We start from the raw sequence: 18,056 nt of genomic DNA, 5'->3' as shown, positions 1-18,056 counted from the left end.
CAAGAATCTTCTTCACAAAGGAGAAGTGAACGACTGGACTTCTACGAATGGATGGTCTCGTGTTTCCAAGTTATTTTGCCCACCAATTCAGGTGAGACAGGACCACGAGCACCTGTTGACTGCCAGCCGACCCAGTACATAACCGGAACGTTTTTAACTCATTCTTGAGAACTGGTTTCGTAACGCTATGCTGCTCAAACATTTGCCATCTGCTTGCTGCGTTCCTCAGGACAATGGCTCTTGTTTCCATAGGCCATCGTGAACTACATTGTTGAGTTCATCCAGGAAATAGAACTGTAGTCTTAAATATCTTTGGGAACGGGGGATGGTCCGATTGGAGCAAAAATTCAATAGAGTGAAATGTTGTTACAACTAGAATTATTATTACTGTTTTTACAGCCAGGCTTGGATTTATAAATATGTTGAGTTCTTTTTTTTTTGTTGTTATTTAACGTCAATTTTCTGCCACTTTTGTCTAATCGTGACAACAAACATGAGTGGTGATATGATGAAATTGATGAAGAGACACTCACAGAACACCCATGCCCAGGCTTCGAACCCGGGACCCCTGGCGTCGTCGTAGCGCGCTGTGCTAACCACTCTTATTATTATTATTATTATTTAAATGCCTAACCGGTAGTTTCCCTCGTCATTCTATTTCTCTGTTTTCACAATCAGTTTTTACTTAGTTCACTGTTTTCTCATTTTGGGCAAACAAGCATCCAGGTCTTACCCGGGATTCGAACTCTGGACCCTTGGCGTCGTACCGCGCTATAATAACCACTCAGGTACGGAGGTCGGCTATATATGTGGACTGTGGAGACCTGGAGCTAATAACTTCACGAGCTCTCCCCCCATATACAATTCCAGTTAACTTTTTAGGCCAGGTTATGTCAGATTGTTAGTTATATTTTTACTGCATTTCAAATATATAATTTGAACCCTTTTTGGGCCCCTTTTCATTGCAATTTTTCTCCCATGGAAGTCCTTTTGCATATTGAGGCTCTCAGTCTCCCCCATAATCCGGACCTGATTACAAACGTTTGTGTGTCAAAGTTTGTCTCTTAAATCCATTTTTTAAGCACAGTGGGTTAATAGGGGCAGTGTCTTAACTGGGAATCGAACCCGATCCATTAATAACGAGGCAACAGCGTTATCACTATTGTGCAAATTTCCCTGCGTAAAAGCATTCCATTTCTTGTTGATGATTTTACGTCGCTTTTCTGCATATTTAGATTATTCGCGACAATGAGGATGGATAATGAACAAACGAATCAGATATCAAAAGATTGACAAATACAAAAATACATCATTAATCCTTATCGTCACGATCAGCCAAAAGTGACACAAGAGTAACATATAATGAAATAACAAAATACTTGGGTGGAAGTTGTCTCATCCAGTAATATAAATTATCTTAATCTGGTGGTTTGTAAAAATATATCATTAAATTCATAAACTCATTATGCACGTTCAGAAAATTTATATTTACTTTCAAAGCGTTCCATAAGATATACGTGGGTTGTAAATAAAGTAGTGGCAACACTGTCAGAAAAAGGTAATGACAAGGTGCTTGTGCTATCAGGCAGTGAGCAATGTCAGTTTGGGCCCATGTCGATGTGTGGAGTTCCAAAAGTGGTCGGTGCAGCGAGTGCTGTGGTGTGTGTACGGCGATGAAATGAACACCATTTTCTGTACTGCTCTAAAACATGTTTACAAAGGTAGAACAGTGATTGTGGAATAAAATCCAGGTTTGATCATGGCAAAAAATGCACAAGAATGTGATCAAAACTTGCACGAAGCCTGAAGCAACAATAACTTGCCTTACCTGATGGTTGCACAATGGTGACAATATCGGGAATCCAGCATGATACAATTTTCCTCATGTTGAGGTTGTTCTCACGGACGCATCGCAACCTCCTAAAGAAATGCACTTACGCATTATGCAACCATCAGATACGGTTATGTATTGTTGCTACAGGCTTCATGCAAGTCTAGCTGACATTGTCGTGCATTTTTTCCACAGGCAATCTGGATCTTGATCCACAATCACTGTTCTACCCCTGTAATCATGTTTTAGAGCAGTACAGAAAATTGTGTTAATTTCAACGTCGTACATACAAAAACAAGGAAAATAAAATACAAAGTACCAAATATACCAATCAAAACTCTGGAGGGCGTCTACGAGGCCACAGTTAAGGCAACACTGTTTTATGGCATCGAACTATGGGTCTGGGAGGGAGGAGAAACCGTAAACGTGGTACAGTCTACATTCATAAAACAAGAGCTAGGTGTAGGGAGGGGTATGGCAACATGTGGAACACTTAGGGAAATGGGAAAATTAAGAGAGGAAGTGGACGCCAAAATGAGTAGCATTAAATACTTGGAAAAACTGATCACCATGTAGGGGGGAAATTTGAAGAAACTCTGTGTACAATCACAGATAAGTGGGAGTAATAGGAGGCAATGGGTAGCAATGATAAAGACGGAATTATACGGTATAGGGCTGGGATGAGTATGGGAAGAGGGAGTAGAGGGGAGAATTGATGTGCAGATGCTAGGGGCCATACGTGCCAGACTGGAAGACATAAACAAACAGAAAATGTTGGCAGAATGCGGCGCAAAAATATCGTTAACATCAGCGAAAATAGTGGATACGGATCAAGAATGGGGGAGGAGGAACTACGTGGATTTCTGTGGGGCTAAAGAAAGGTCAAGATTGGCCTGGTTCAGGCTGGGGGTTGGACAAAAGTTAAACTAAATCGGGAGGACGGGAGAGTAGAATGTCTCCTGTGCGGTGAAGACGAGACGAAATTTTACATTCTCTTCCAGTGCAAAGAAACAGGGGAGGCAAGACAAAAATATATTAGGGAAGTAAATGAAGATAACATTCAGAATATAATGACAACCGTTATTAGGAGGGAGAGACCAAGAGGAGGGGGGAGGCGCAAATAAGGAATCTGGGAACTTTCCTACACTATGCCTGGGCAAAGAGAGCAAAGAAGCTCAGTGGGGATAGCGAACATGTGTGAAAGGGGGCTTCTAAATAAATAAATAAATAAATAAATGTGAGAAAATTTAGGAATCACTCAGGTAACAGTGCAAGTGTAGTGAAAGAGTTGAAATGAAATAAGTGTTTGTGAACTCCCAAGAGTGTGAATGTGAAAGTAGACTGAGAGGAGGAAGGGTGTAGGAAAATTGCACTAACATTTTGCATCCTTGTATGGTATGCACAGCTGTAAAGGCTCATACTTGAAAATAAATTCTATTCTATTCTATTCACTCGCTGTACCGACCACTTTTGGCACTCCACACATCGACATGGGCCCAAACTGACATTGCTCACTGCCTGATAACACACGCACGTTGTCATTACCTTTTCTGGACAGTGTTGCCACTACTTGATTTACAACCTACGTAATAAAGAGTTATAAAGTAAATAAATTATTTTGTAGTATTGATTGGAGCCGTTCAGGTCCAGTCGGTAAGGTATCTGACACGAGGAGGCACAGGTTCGCTTCCCAGTGTGGGTGATCTCAGGTCGGCAAATTTTCCAACAATGTCCCTGCATAAAGTGGAACTGGAACTCAACAAGCTTCTAATCAATAGGTTCCTGAAGGTACAGGTAGCTCAAACGTGGTGGTGATTACATCACCTCCACTGTGGCCGACATCGAGAATGTGTGAAGCCCCACATTCACAACCATGCGTACCTACCACGGCACAGCGCAACGCACACGGGATAGATAGCTTTGCCTTTTTTTTACAAGTATTGATTCCGTGGTTTACAAAAAGAACCACCATTTAAAAAAAATATTTCAAATAGTTATAACCAAAGAGTAAAGATTTATATGAGTGATTACGATAACGGACCTTAGGCTTCAGGTGGCGTAGAGGTAACGTCGTCGCCTTGTAATCAAGGGGTCCCGGGTTCGATATCCGGTGGAGGTCCATAGTGGTTCGGATCCCTCTTTAAACTGTAGGTCCAGTCCCGATTAGCCTATCTGTGCATAAAATGGACTTAAAACAACAACGATAACGGACGCGTATTCAGGAAGTCGTAGGTTCGATGCCAATTTGATTCTTTTCCCGTGATTTCGTCTAATCCCTCCTCGCGAATGCCAAAGAAGGTCTTTCACTTCCTTCCTCTTTCCTTCCACCCCATACTTCTTCTCAACGCCCCGTCACTGTTGACCTATCCGTACACATAAGTGACATTAATTTAATCAGCCAACCTACAAGGCAAGAGACAAAACTCGTTGTTACTTAAATATTACTTTGTTAGGTATTAATCGCGCCATGTAATCTAATGCTTTTCACAGTCCTACTAACTCATAATACGGCCATTCACCTGTTCATAACATAGCAGTTACATTCCTTCCAAGGATACAACAAATCGTTCTTATTGATTCCGAAATGCCGTGACCTGAGAGGCACCAAGTTTTCCAACTGCTGGATTGCATTCAGAGACCTTAAACTACCATTATACGGGATTTACGAGGTACGGCTGATTCTAAACCTATAATTTCTCTCGAAAGTTACAGTGCAGACAAAAAAATCACTACTTTCAAGTTGTGCACATCTCCAGCAAAACAGTAGGCAAGAACACAAAGTAACCTCTGCACCTGGAACTCCTGAGAAATTCCAATCTAATCTTCCCGGGATGCGACCTTTCGAACACCCTTTGCCATTGTTGTAGATTTCTAAAGTAAAATATGTGTCAGGTTTCTTACAGAATCACGATTCGTCTCCGAACCCGATTGTCTCACTGGCACGCAAAATAGGCAAGAAAGGAAAGGTTGTCTGAGAAAGACCATCACCTGGCCGAATAATATGTGGCTGTACATGCCTGATTTTACGTTACGTACTGGGAGATTAGAATTCAAAATGTCGCGGAAGGTATTATTTAAGTTCAGTGCATGTCTGTTTCCTGTATCTGTTCCCAGTAATATTTCCGTAAGAGATGATCCCAGGATTTACACTGATGTTAATATTCCACGTTGCTGTGAAACAATTCCTATATCACGAGGAACAGTCTGTAAGGGTTCTATCTGATTTGTGATTTGATTTGCTTTATTTTACTTCGCTTTTTGTGCGACTTTTGGCTAATTTGCGAAGATGGGGATGAGTGATGATATGATGAAATTGATGAATGGACAATCATAAATATCCATGCCCAGGCCAAGATTCGAACCCGGGACCCCTGGCGTTGTAGCGTAACGGTTCTATCGTTCGCGCGAGTGATTCAGGTTCGATGTTTCGAAAATCTCTAAAGTAGTTTTAGATTCCACTTCGTGCACCAACTGAACTTAAAAGTTATGATATGCCGGCCTCGGTGGCGGAGTGAGCATGGGTGTTCTTTGTGTGTGTTCCTTCATCAATTTCATCATATCATCACCCATTCTCATCTTCGCGATTAGCCAAAAGTGGAAGAAATGCGAAGTAAAATAAACCAAATCAATCATTCAAAAGTTATAATACGGGATACTGCTCAGGAGACGAAGGAAGTCTCCCTTGTTTGTAAGATGATAGGTTTACCGGACGTGTATCAGCTTTTCATTATGCTTCGTGGCTGTCTAGTTGAAGATAGTCCGGGGCCCATCCATTTCATCATACCATCATCGAATGCGAAGTGAACGAGCATCAAGAATGAGCGAAACCTTATCGCTAAATAACCTACATATCGTCAAGATGAAGAAATGTCACTAGAAAACTGTGTCAGATACGAAAATTAAACAATCTGCAAACGATATGCCCATTAAAGTTCAGAAATGGAGTAAAATGAAATATTAAGTTTGTTTTTATATTAAAGAATGATGTTATTATGGAGTTGACATAATTCATCGTTAAGGTGTAGCCATTCGATACTTCTTTGTATTGTTATGTAACACACAAATCTAACAAAACTTTCCGACGTTTGTATGAAATAATATAATACGTGTATGGTACCTGTAATAACTTATTACTAAGCAACGAGCTGAGCTACTAAGTTCCAACCCTGGGTTAAGCATGAATAAACTTGTTTTGCTTGCTCCTTCCTTGATTCGTCACTCAAGAAGAATCTACGTTAAATAGGGCTCAGTTAAAATACCAAAAACAATAAACTGCCAAAAGATTTGCGAATAACAAATACAAACATTCTACCAAGATATATAGGCTGTATTAAAAAGTTTACATTAAGTCGATTCACAAGGTTATTTCACATGTTATTAGCAATGGATCTGTAGAAATTCCTCTCTCTCTCGGTAGCCGAGCGCATTAAGAGGTCGAATTTCGATCTCGCCATCCAAGTTCCCGGGTTCAAGTTCCGACCTGGGCATGGGTGTGCTTTGTATGTATCTCATCGTTGCGATAGCCACAAGTGGCAGCAAAAAGACTGATAACAACACAAATACGGATATAATATGTAATGTATCAAGAAGGTGTTCAATTCTCGAAGTAACCTTGATCTAGCAACTCAAGAGTTCAACCAGTTTCCGATCAGATAACAACTTTAAGGTTAAAGGAGAAACGTGGTTATTATCACTCAACTTACATTCACTGCTTAAAACATGTAAAATTTATGTGACAAGAAATATGCATGTGCGTGTTTTGTAACTACCAGAAATTTCAAATCACAACTATGTTTCCAATGCGTTATATATTGTTTGATTCCACGGAATCTTTAGTATTCTGACAAAAGTGAACAGTGAGACTTCCAGTATAACTACTATATATTTAACACAAACACCTACACACATACATGAAATTGGTTATTTTTAAGTGCATGCGACACTTCCTCGTAAATTATTTACAACACCATTTCAACAGATGACTTAAATAACAATGCATCATAGATTAATGCAACAATATTAATACTATACATAAAAGTGCATAAATATTTCAGTTTAGTGACCTGCTATTTGGTAAGAATGCTTGTGTGAATCGATATTTTGTGTTATGTACATTCATGCCCTTGCCATGGTAAATGTAATAAGGGCTTGAAAGCAATAGCGTGTGCCATAAGATTTCGAGATACACGCATGCGTAATTTTCTGTAAATATATGAGAGAGTTACAAACAATATATACGTATAACGTACTGACATTTTCGGTTTCTATATTTAGAGATATGGGGAAACATGGAGATTGTTCCGTATGGGATTACTTTTCCTCACATACTCACGTACTCATTCGCCTTCATGTATGGGCAACCAAATTCACTTCTGCTAGTTACGAGATTGAAAGAAACCGAATCAACTTGTGCTAATTTGTCACAGAGTCGGATATTACGTTAATTAGGGCTATTTGATGAAATCAGGTGGAGTTTGTTAACTTGCAACTTTGTTGTTCCATGCGCTATCAATGTGAGCAAGAGGTTTTCATTGCCAGGCAATATTAAGAATTTTCCTACTTCACCAAAATACTCGTTCCAGGAAATGAACATCCAGAATATCACAATGAGTATATTATTTCCTTTTTTCCCTTGCCAGGTGCAATTTCTTGCATTTTCCTGTCAAGTATCCAACATAATTCTATTGACAATATCTGACACAATCGGTGATATAACACTTATGTATCAACCCTCACTGGACACGCTATTGCATAAAACTCACAATAACACGAGAACTTAAATCGTAAAAGGTCAGTTGAAGGTTTAGATGCAAGAATCTGTGACTCCACTTTGACAAAGTTTATAGGAACTGAAAAGAAAAGTTTTAGAAATACATATTCAAAACTTACACAAATTAATTACGTTCATATTACTGCATCCTACACAGAGTTTTTTTAATGTTTATATTTGTTGCCGTTTAGGATTGTAAATAAATTGGAGGTACCTGCTTCCTGAATAAAAATTAAGGAAATTCAACTATTTTGAGGAAAAATTGGCATCTTTATCTGGACCACCTTGTGCATTTCCTGGTTGTCAAACATAAAATTAATTTGTAATATGAAAATTAATATTTGTTAAAGAAAATTAACACAAAAACTAATAGAAAAGCAAGTGTTCCTTGGATGCTTGAAATTGTTTATCAATTGATGAGGTTGTACAATCATTACTTTGAGCTATCAGAGCTATCAGGTTTTTGTCACATGTGATTTAACCCCTGCTAAACACACACGCACATACACACACAATATGGCACTGTAACTCAATTCTAGTAAAAAAAAAATAGCTACCTGGTCCCATCAGTTTACGTACAATGCACATTATTGAGTGAATGAAGAATAAATGAAAGGGCGAGCACAGGGTCTTCATTATGAGCAAATATTCATTATTTGCCTGATGCAAATATGAACACTCACGATCAGCCTAAAGGAGCAGAAAACAATGTAAAATAAAAATTTGAAAGAAATATGGGCACGTGCCTACATTCAAAGCTTAAGAAGTTAATAATTTTGATACGTATCATTATGGTACGCATTCAATACACCGCAGCACACATACGAAGTGCACGATTTTGGCCCTATGCTGCTCTTTTTCTTCTGCTGCTTCTACCGCACCTTTGTTAACGGAGACAAAAACAGTTGCAAGTTATACGTGACCAAAATGTTATTATTCTAGGTTATTTTCTCGGTCAGACAGCAACAGACTTCTTTTGCTGGTACCCAAACGCAAGACATTTAATGCATGTAAATTGTCGGTTCCATGAAGCGTAACGCATGCGATGTGAAGACTACCCAGTTTTAACTCGGATGTCAACAAATGTATTCCGTTTTTGACATTAACATAAACCACCCAGCACGAAACATTTACAACAGACATAGCAAGGCCACTGCAACAATCCTTGCAGCTTGATTTTCCAAGCACGTGAAAGTTTGGAAGACTATTAGTTTAACATTACATGGCCTACAACCGTACAGTTTCGTATAGCTATATTATAATTTCCCTTCTTTTCGTGCATTTACTTACAGAAGTGATATTTCACCTCCGCGTATTTGTTTCTTTACCCCATTAGCGGCCTGGAGAAAAGGGCTGGGCATTTCTCCGTTTGTAGCTTGTGGACTCTATATTTTAACATGTTTTATGTATCCATCAGATTCTCTTAACAGTTTTTCTTATAATCCTCATCAGCCAGCCTTTGTGTATGCTCCAGGGGGGATTTATAAAATTCGCGCTCCTAGGCTATCCTTTGTTTTGGAACCTGCCGACACCATCATCATCATTGTTATTATTATTATTATTATTATTATTATTATTATTAACAGTTTTGTTATCATGGCACTTCACTTTCACTAATTGCACGTTCTTTATTAATAACGTTTGTAAACTTGAAAATGTAGACACATCAGATTAAAAATTATTCATTGAACTTTGATAAAACAAAACACTTAGATTCTTCAGCGTCTTATTTTTGTACGGCTTCCTTGAACTTTCGGCTCCTAGGCTATAACATACGATAGCCTAGTGGTAAATCGCCTCTGGGCATGCTACTAAAAATAATATCTTCTATATAGGTTACTGAAGAGTCGAAACTGGGCTCCCTCTCACTCACCATATTACAGGAACTCCGAACTGGAAGATACATAGGGAGACTTGGCAGGAGCTATTTAGGAAATTTACTTTCGCCTCTAGTTAGTGTCTTGTAGTAGTTAATTCGCCGCAGTAATATTCACTGTATGCATTCTCTTTCACATAAAGGCAATAAGGGAGAGAACGAGAAATTTCGATTTTGAAAGTCTGAATTTAAAATGACACTTCGAGGACTAGGCAATTGTTTTAACTAGTCAGACATTGCTCAGAGTATGTTCAGTACTGCAAACTATTTGACAAATAGGCCTACAAATGAATAATAAAGTGTTTTTTTCTGATACAATAGCCTAATATAATAGTAAAATTTGTATTTTTGTAGTTTTACGTCGCTCTTCTTCCACCTTTGTCTAATCGCGACAATGAATGATGTAGATGACATCGATGAAGGGACACGCTCACACTCGCAAAGAGCCCCATGTTCAGGCCGGGACTCGAACCTGGTAGCTTCGGTGGTGAGATTGAAAGACGACAATTTAACGCTCTCAGCCACCTTGTTTATTTCTCTATTCTAAACTTTACTACGTCTTTAATACATAGAAAATATTGACAGCAGATACCTATTGACACGCAGAAACTTTTATTGAAGCAGCAGACACCAAAACTCGCATTTCATTTAGTTTGTTATGCTGAACGTTCACTAGGTGTACGTAGACGATAAAATTTGCCCTTGAATTTCACTGAACGGAATAAATGGCTCGAATCTTCCGTTATGAAAATTACAACCGTAGGAGCGCTTGTTTATAAATCTCAGATCTGCACTGAAAGAAATCGTTGTTAGTTAACTTGAATCTAAATTACGATTTCGTGAGAAATTGTGTTCTCATCAACATAGTCGTGTGCAATGGGGGAAGGGGGGGGGGGGCATGGGCGCTGAACGAGAAAAAAGAGAAAAATGAAAAAGAGTAAACGTCACGGTGCCCTGTGAAAGTATTAGTATTATTGATAGTTCGAAAATAAATAGATCTAAAAATATTGATCACTTCGTCCGGAACACGACCGTTTCTGCAAGTTATAATTTAGTGCTTAAAAAAAAGAGTTATTTCATGTGTTATGCACAAGGGAGTTGTGGAAATAGGAATCCATAAAAATAGATAAATATTGGTTTGGCGTTTTGATGAACTGATTATAATGGAATTTTCAAATGTAAACAAATATTCTCAATATTGGTTAATAATGTTAATTATAAAATATTAGCTCGTACTTTGACGTTGTTGGAGTTTTTATATATTTCAAGTGCACGCATCATTCATAACTTTTCTCTATTAGAAATAATATTATATTAGCAATCTTTGTATTAGCATGCAAAATTAGACATTATACAATGTATAATGCGTTTACCAATACTTATTCTAACGTTACGAGAGAGCTCCTCTTCTCTCCTCTACAGGTGAACAAATTTATATTTGTTCAAATGGATAATGTCCAATCGGCACTGAATGTTATTAATAACAATAACAAATTATCACTAACATTCAGAGGATTCTCTGTATGCAGAAAAAAATATTGGGTATACTTAATAACTACTCGCTGTTTCCGTGCGTGCGTGCAATTTACCTCATGAAAGATAAAATAAACAATAAAAAATTTACATTTTGAACATTTTGTCGCAGTACAGTCATGCTCAATAAGTGAGCTTTGCTCGACTTAAGAGACAAAAGAGTTTTATTGCAGAGAATTACTCGAGACAAAAGTTATATTTTGTATATATTAATTATATTTTGATGCAGGGTAGTTGACTTATCGCAAACATCAAGAAGGTCTCTAAATTAGGAGAATAACTTTTGCCTTAATCAAGAAGAGGGAGATCTAGCTACGGCTCTTCTAAGTATATGAAACGTACGAAAGAGACAAGCTTTTGAAGGTTAACTGAAGAAATTTAAACCTGTAAGATCCATCAGATGAATTTTAATTTCTCACAGACCCCACAATAAGCTTCATATACAGACATTATATTCTGGAGAGTTTTCCCAGTATTTCACGCAAGCATGCCGTTCCATCATGCCAATCTGTTTCACTTTCGTTCATTCTCCATTGCCCATCATAAGAGTAGCATCTCCAGTGCGTAACGGCCGAACGTACTAAAGCAAATTGCCTTATCTTGCGTTACACATGGAGCTACCTAAGAGGCTGTTACTGTAGCATCCATGGTTCTGTGTCGAATCAGGCAGGCAAACGAAGCATGCAGTCGGCGTTTCGAGGGTACGAACCGCTAAATACAATGGAGCGTTGGTATCGTGCTCAGGGTTTGAACTTCCGGAAGGCAAGGTCTTCTACCTGAACGGAAATCTCTTCCGCTAAGTCGCGGCAATGCTTTTGGTTCCAGAGCGCGAGATCAAAAGCAGGATCCGATAAACGCTCCAACATGTGCTTCTTTGAATTAACGATTTGCGGTAGACGGATAGGAGAACTCTTATCGCTTTACGCATAAAGCGGCCGAACACAAACAAAGAGTTGCCGACTAGGTGGCCGATTCAGGAACTCCCCACCGAAGGTTGCGGGTTCGAGTGTCGTCATGTGCATGGGTGTTGTTTTGCGACTGTTCCTTCATCAATTCCTTCTAATCATCATCCATCCTCATCGTCGCGATTAGCTTAAAGAGGAAGACAAAAATTATATAGACAAAATTTAAAACTCAAATTCCATTTCCTTAATTTAAAAAAAAAAACTGGAACAATACGCTCCGGATATTAGTAGAAAGAAGAATGTAGTACATGATGTACAGTCACCGGCAATAAAAATCGGACACCTAGATTCTGAATAACTCGCTTCCCTGCAATGCGTTGTGTGTGTTGCATAACTCTACGGAGGTGGCTAAACTTACTTTAGAAAAGTAGCTATTTAATTTCGATCATCTCCGTAGAGTTAGGCAATGCGCATAACGCATTCCAGGGAAGCGAATATTTCAGGATCTAGGTGTGTCATTTTTATTGCCGGCGACTGTACTTTTATAATCCTACGTTGCGCTAGTCGATGCAGTAATAAGCATATCATAGATGATATTGAAGAAACATTTCTACAAAATATATATCTCTGCTATTGTAATTACAGGGTTGATTGATTGATTGATTTGGATTATTTTACTTCGCTTTTCTAACCCTTTTTGCTAGTCGCGAAGATGAGGATGATATGATGGAAAGGACACTCACAACACCGATGGCTAGGCAGGGATTCGAACCCAGGATCTCTGGCGTCGTAGCGCGTTGTGCTAACTATTCCGCTCTTATTGCAGACATCGGTAGTTAATCTCTAGTTGATTGATTAATTGATTGATTTTATTTTACTTCGCGTTTTGTGCCTCTTGGCTAATTTGCGAAGATGGACATTCACAAATAACCATGCCCGAGCGGGATTAGAACCCGGGACCCCTGGCGTCGCAGCGCGATGTGCTAACCTCTAAGCCACAGGGTTCGGCTTAATCTCTAGTTGATTCGAACGGATCAATAATGCTAGCTTGTACAGATGTTCTATTGGGTTATAAAAAAACACCCAATAAAACCTTCTTTAGCTTCTGCTACACTGATAGTTCTGAAAATCTGAAGAGATATCTCCGGTTACCCAAATTTATTATTATTTTCCAACTGGTAAGTGTCTACGCTAGATCCAAACCAAAAAGGCGCAGTGGTAACGTCGTCGCCTTGTAATCAAGGTGTCCCGGGTTCGATACCTGGTGGAAGCACATAGTGGTTCGGATCCCACTTTAAACTGTAGGTCCAGTCCGGATTAGCCTTACTGTGCATAAAGTAGACTTAAAACACCAAATCAACCAATCAACCAATCAAAACCAAAAACCAACACCAACAACGGCACGAATGTTGCCACCTACAAATCAGAAAAATAAGGAAGAAGTTGAAATATTATGCGAAAATTTTTATTTACTCTCAATAACATTTTCAGAAATATTCAGTATACGAATAATTTCTTTAGACTTGCATGTTGATGCTGCTGTTGCTTTTCCTACTATTACTAATGATATAAATAATAATAATAATAATAATAATAATAATAATGGTAGTGTTTTTTTCGGTAAACATGAATTTGTGATGTTCATCTGACGCTGTACTTCACCTAGTTCTTCCCTGTCTTGATGAGTTCAAAATAAAATTAAGCTTTAATTTACCTTAAAGCTCAACTTCCAATTTTTGTATTATGGTAAAATTAAAACGTAGGCCTATTCTCCCTCTCTGAATATGCTACAGAATAACGATCTTGAAATCACTCTCTCTTCACCCGTTGTCATCAGGACGGGTCAAATTTTAAAGCCATAGAAAAAAAATGTGTTAAGAAACTATTGTAACATACTGGATTTGCCTATTGATTGTATTGTTGTTTTAAGTCAAATTTATACACAAAAAGGCTAATCGGGACTGGGCCTACAGCTTAAAGTGGGATCCGAACCACTGCGCCATGTGCCTCAACGGGTATCGAACACGGGACCCCTTTATTACAAGGCGACGACAGGATTTGCCTATTGTAGGTCCTTTAAATCTTGTTCCCTTGGCCGTACTACTTGTTTGCAAATGTAGCAAGCAGTTGCAGATACAAGGCAGGCTCTAACGTTTTTGCATCAAGCTTGTTGGAGGAAGGCAGTAACGTACGATTATCATATTTGCATCATCACACTTCACTGCTAAGCCGGTGCTATACTGCCAGCATAAGTTTTATGGAACCAATCGCAATGAAACATGCGGTGCAAACCAGGAAATAGCGAACAGAAACAGTTACTGGCACTCCTCCGTAGAGACTCCTTTGGCGCACCCCTCGCTGCTGTTGATCCCGTGCCAATAACAGTACAGGCTGTGACATTTACACCAAACGTTTCAACACGTTATCAGTTTTACTGTTGAATGATCTAAATACTTGCACTTGTGTTTGCTTCGTAACCCCTGGAGACCAGAATCCATCGCATTTATTTTCAACAGTTTTGTGCATGTGGGCACTGACGATACATAGCTTATAATAGGGGTCGTTGCTTCAGGAAATAACCTGATAAGAAGAGTTGGAAGTTCAGCTTCCTCTGAAAGCTTGAACGATGTTCAAGTTTGATCTATGGTAGGATAGACACTCTCTTGATGTATTGTGTTATAAGTTGACAAAATTTGAACATGAATGCAGAACTATTGGATCATTATTTAATTCCTCTTTAACCAAGTACTTTAGTGAGCTTTGCTTTGAAATTATTTGTTTCAGTCGGTTAAGATGGAATGCGTGTATAAGGATTGATTGATTGAGTTGGTGTTTTAAGTCCACTTTATGCACAGTAAGGCTAATCGGAACTGGACCTACAGTTTAAAGTGGGATCCGAACCATTATGTGCCTCCACCGGGTATCGAACCCGGGACCCCTTGATTACAAGGCGACGAATTAACTCTGCGGCATCGGGGAGGCCTACGTGTAAAAGGAATGCCAATCATAAAATATTCTCCTCGTAAAAATGGTCGGTTTGATTTAGTAAATACAGATGTAATATATATATATATATATATATATATATATATATATATATATATATATATATATATATGTGTGTGTGTGTGTGGGGGGGGGGTGTGCGTGTGTGTGTGTGTGTGTGTGTGTGTGTGCGTGCGACTTTTAGCCAAAAGGTTGTATGAAACCATAAACAAAGGATGGGACAGTTTGATTGGTACTTCAACAGAGTATCGGCTAGTTATATTATCTTATAATATTAGCTAGTTAGGTAGTTATATTAGCTATATTATTGATAGCTTAACCAGTCCGATATGTCCATAAATAGCGTGTAATTTAGCGCATAATCTCTCTATTTTTATTATTATATCAATGAATTTAAAAGTACAGCTAAACTTAATATCAGTCCTTCATCGATATCGCTTAAATTTTCATATCGGTCCATACGAAAAGATGCTTGGGCCATTATTGAAGTCGGTAATCTGACTAAATTATTTGGTAATTTTAGACATGAGCTATAGATTTGATCAGAATAACTTAAATTAATGGTCACCAGCATTTATTACGTTTTTAGGACTCCCGCGTAACATTGGCTCTTTAGTCTTTTGTGCGAACCGTCCCGGGTTCGATTCATGGTGTTGACCCAGCATTGTGGACAATTGTGAAGCTACTTAAAAAGAAGTAGCGGGCTCCGGTCTCGAAAGCCAGAAAACAGCGGCTATGGGACTCGATCCGCAGACCTCGTGTCACCCAATGAAAGGCTGCTTGGCAGACCCTCCCTTGCCCTCACAGAGATGTTGCGATATGGTGTTTAGTTTAGTTTAGTAGCACTTATTTTTTTGGCCATTACAAACAATTTCTTTCTGCGTGTAGGGGTTTTTCCCCTGGAGTTGTGTAGTCCAGGCGACATGGGAGGCTCCACAAAGGACTTTATCAAAGGGTATCTACTGAGAGGTGTGTACAGTCATCGGCAATAATATTGGGACACCATAGATCCTGAAACACTGGCTTCCCTGCAAGGCGTTATGTGTGTTACCTAAATCTACGGCGGTGGTAGAAGTTGCCATTGAAAATTTGCTATTAAGGCGAGGAGATACAGATGTGTGCATTTATTTCAATATCGTCGGAATGGGCAATGCTACTGAAGAAAAACGTTGGGGTACAAGAGAGGATGAATTTCTCCGCATGTGGCAGGTCGAAGCGTTTTTCAGAGTTGATTATTAAGCTAGATACGACCTGTAAAAAATATGACAAATAGGACTTTTCGGAATCTCATGTATTCCTTATGGGGAATCCACTTCAACATCAAGTTACGGCTAATCAAATGGGAGTGTCGACTTTTCTGCTGGGCAATCACTACCCTCTTCCCGTTGATATCATTTTCTATTCCATCGGAAGTCTGATATTCCCAAGATAACAAATCAAAAAATACTCCCATATGCGCAATGCATTTCTCTCTGCCGTGTTGCCAAACCTGGTGCGCATAAAAGAGCTAAATTTCACCTTAAATTGAGTTAAAACTGACTTTCAAGAAGCTAGATTTACGAAGTGCTTCCTAGAGTAATGTTAATTGTCAAAGTGGTGGGGCGCTGCTATTACCGTTAACTCTAAATTGATGACAATTTATTCTTAGTTTTCACCATTTAGATCCTGCGGCATCACCCATCTCATGGTCGTATGAAATCGAAAATAAAGGATTCCCTGATAACAATATTATGCCCATTTCACGTCAACACGGCGCTATAAAAAAAGTAGCTGGGGATATAAGAGGGAGTGGGGCGACGCAGCCAATATAACAATATCACGACACGTGCAAAATGTATAATCATGGCAAAAGTTGGTCTATGTGGGCCGGAACCAGTGATGGTATCATAGTGAGACACGGGGGCGGGCGCCCCAGTTCACAGGCTAAAGAGTGCACGAAAGAGCCAGATCTGGCTCCAAGAGAGCTAAGTTGGCAACACTGACTCGGAGGGAAAAGTCGGGCGGAGAGTGTACCGCATGCCCTTAAAACCCACTTATCGTCGTGGAGTTAGGCAACACACATAACGCCTTGCAGGGAAGCGAGCATTTCAGGATCTAGGGTGTCCCACTTTTATTGCCGGTGACTGTACAATCAACAGCAAATGAATTAGGAGAAAAAATATTTTCTCGACGAAAAATGAGTTGGCAATGCTGCGAACACCGAGGCAATCTTGATAAGAGGCTTGAGGAGCGTCCAGCTAACTTTCCTGAAAAGCATAACTCAACTCCAGTATCGAAGGTCATGCTACACGTGGATTGGCAACTTTCGGGAGCATGCTGTCTGTCTACACAATTCTCCCCAAATGCCTGTTTGAAGATGAACCTTCTGCTCGCATTATATTTTTCAAATGTAGTTCTGACGTTGTAGTCATTTTACAATTATTTGTATTTGTTCTTATTTTGCTTTGCTTTTATGTCACCTTTACAATTAATCGAAACTATGAAGATGGATGATAATGAGATTAAATTGATGAAGAGACACTTAAAAAAGAGATTGCCAGACCAGGACTCGAACCCGGAACCTAAAGCGGATAAGGTGGGGTGCCGTCAATAACTCTCGACCATGAACTGGAGTGTAAAATTTGTAATTTCTCAGGAGTATTTTTTGTTCTGTTCATGACTACGAGGGTCACTATTTATATTTTGAGCCTAACAATGAAAAAACAGGAATTTGGCATTGAAAACTGCTTTATTGTTTTTCGAAGTATTCTCCTTTATGGTCAATGCACTTTTGCATTCGTTCGAACCATTTGTCAAAGCAGTTTTTCCAATCTTCTTGAGACACCTCCATAATATGGTTTTTGAACGCATCAACGGCGTCTTCCGCCGACGAAAATCGTTGTCCACGCATTTTATTCTTGACATTCGGGAACAAGAAGAAGTCATTGGGTGCCAAATCAGGACTGTATGGCGGATGACCCATCAATTCGATTTTTTGACTGTTCATAAAGTCGGTTTTTAGACGAGATGTGTGACAGCTGGCATTGTCTTGATGAAGAATGATCCGACGGCGTTTGTTTGTTTTCCGTGTTTGACCGAAGACCTCTGGCAAACAAATTGTTGTGTACCATTCAGAGTTGACCGTTCTACGTTCCT

The 18,056-nt window shown here is 39.2% G+C and overlaps 1 protein-coding gene across 1 annotated transcript in view; it reads right to left on the bottom strand.

Annotated features, from left to right (window-relative positions):
• LOC145984003 (uncharacterized) overlaps positions 1-18,056 on the bottom strand; it is an 80,107-nt gene that overhangs the window by 50,003 nt on the left and 12,048 nt on the right. The gene's annotated exons all lie outside the window — the stretch shown is intronic.

Source organism: Lepisma saccharinum, chromosome 2 (assembly GCF_977018435.1).
Source record: "Lepisma saccharinum chromosome 2, izLepSacc3.1, whole genome shotgun sequence".
Classification (NCBI taxonomy): Eukaryota; Metazoa; Arthropoda; class Insecta; order Zygentoma; family Lepismatidae; genus Lepisma; species Lepisma saccharinum.
The sequence above is the reverse complement of the archived record's forward strand: the minus strand, read 5'-3'. Positions and strand labels throughout refer to the sequence as shown.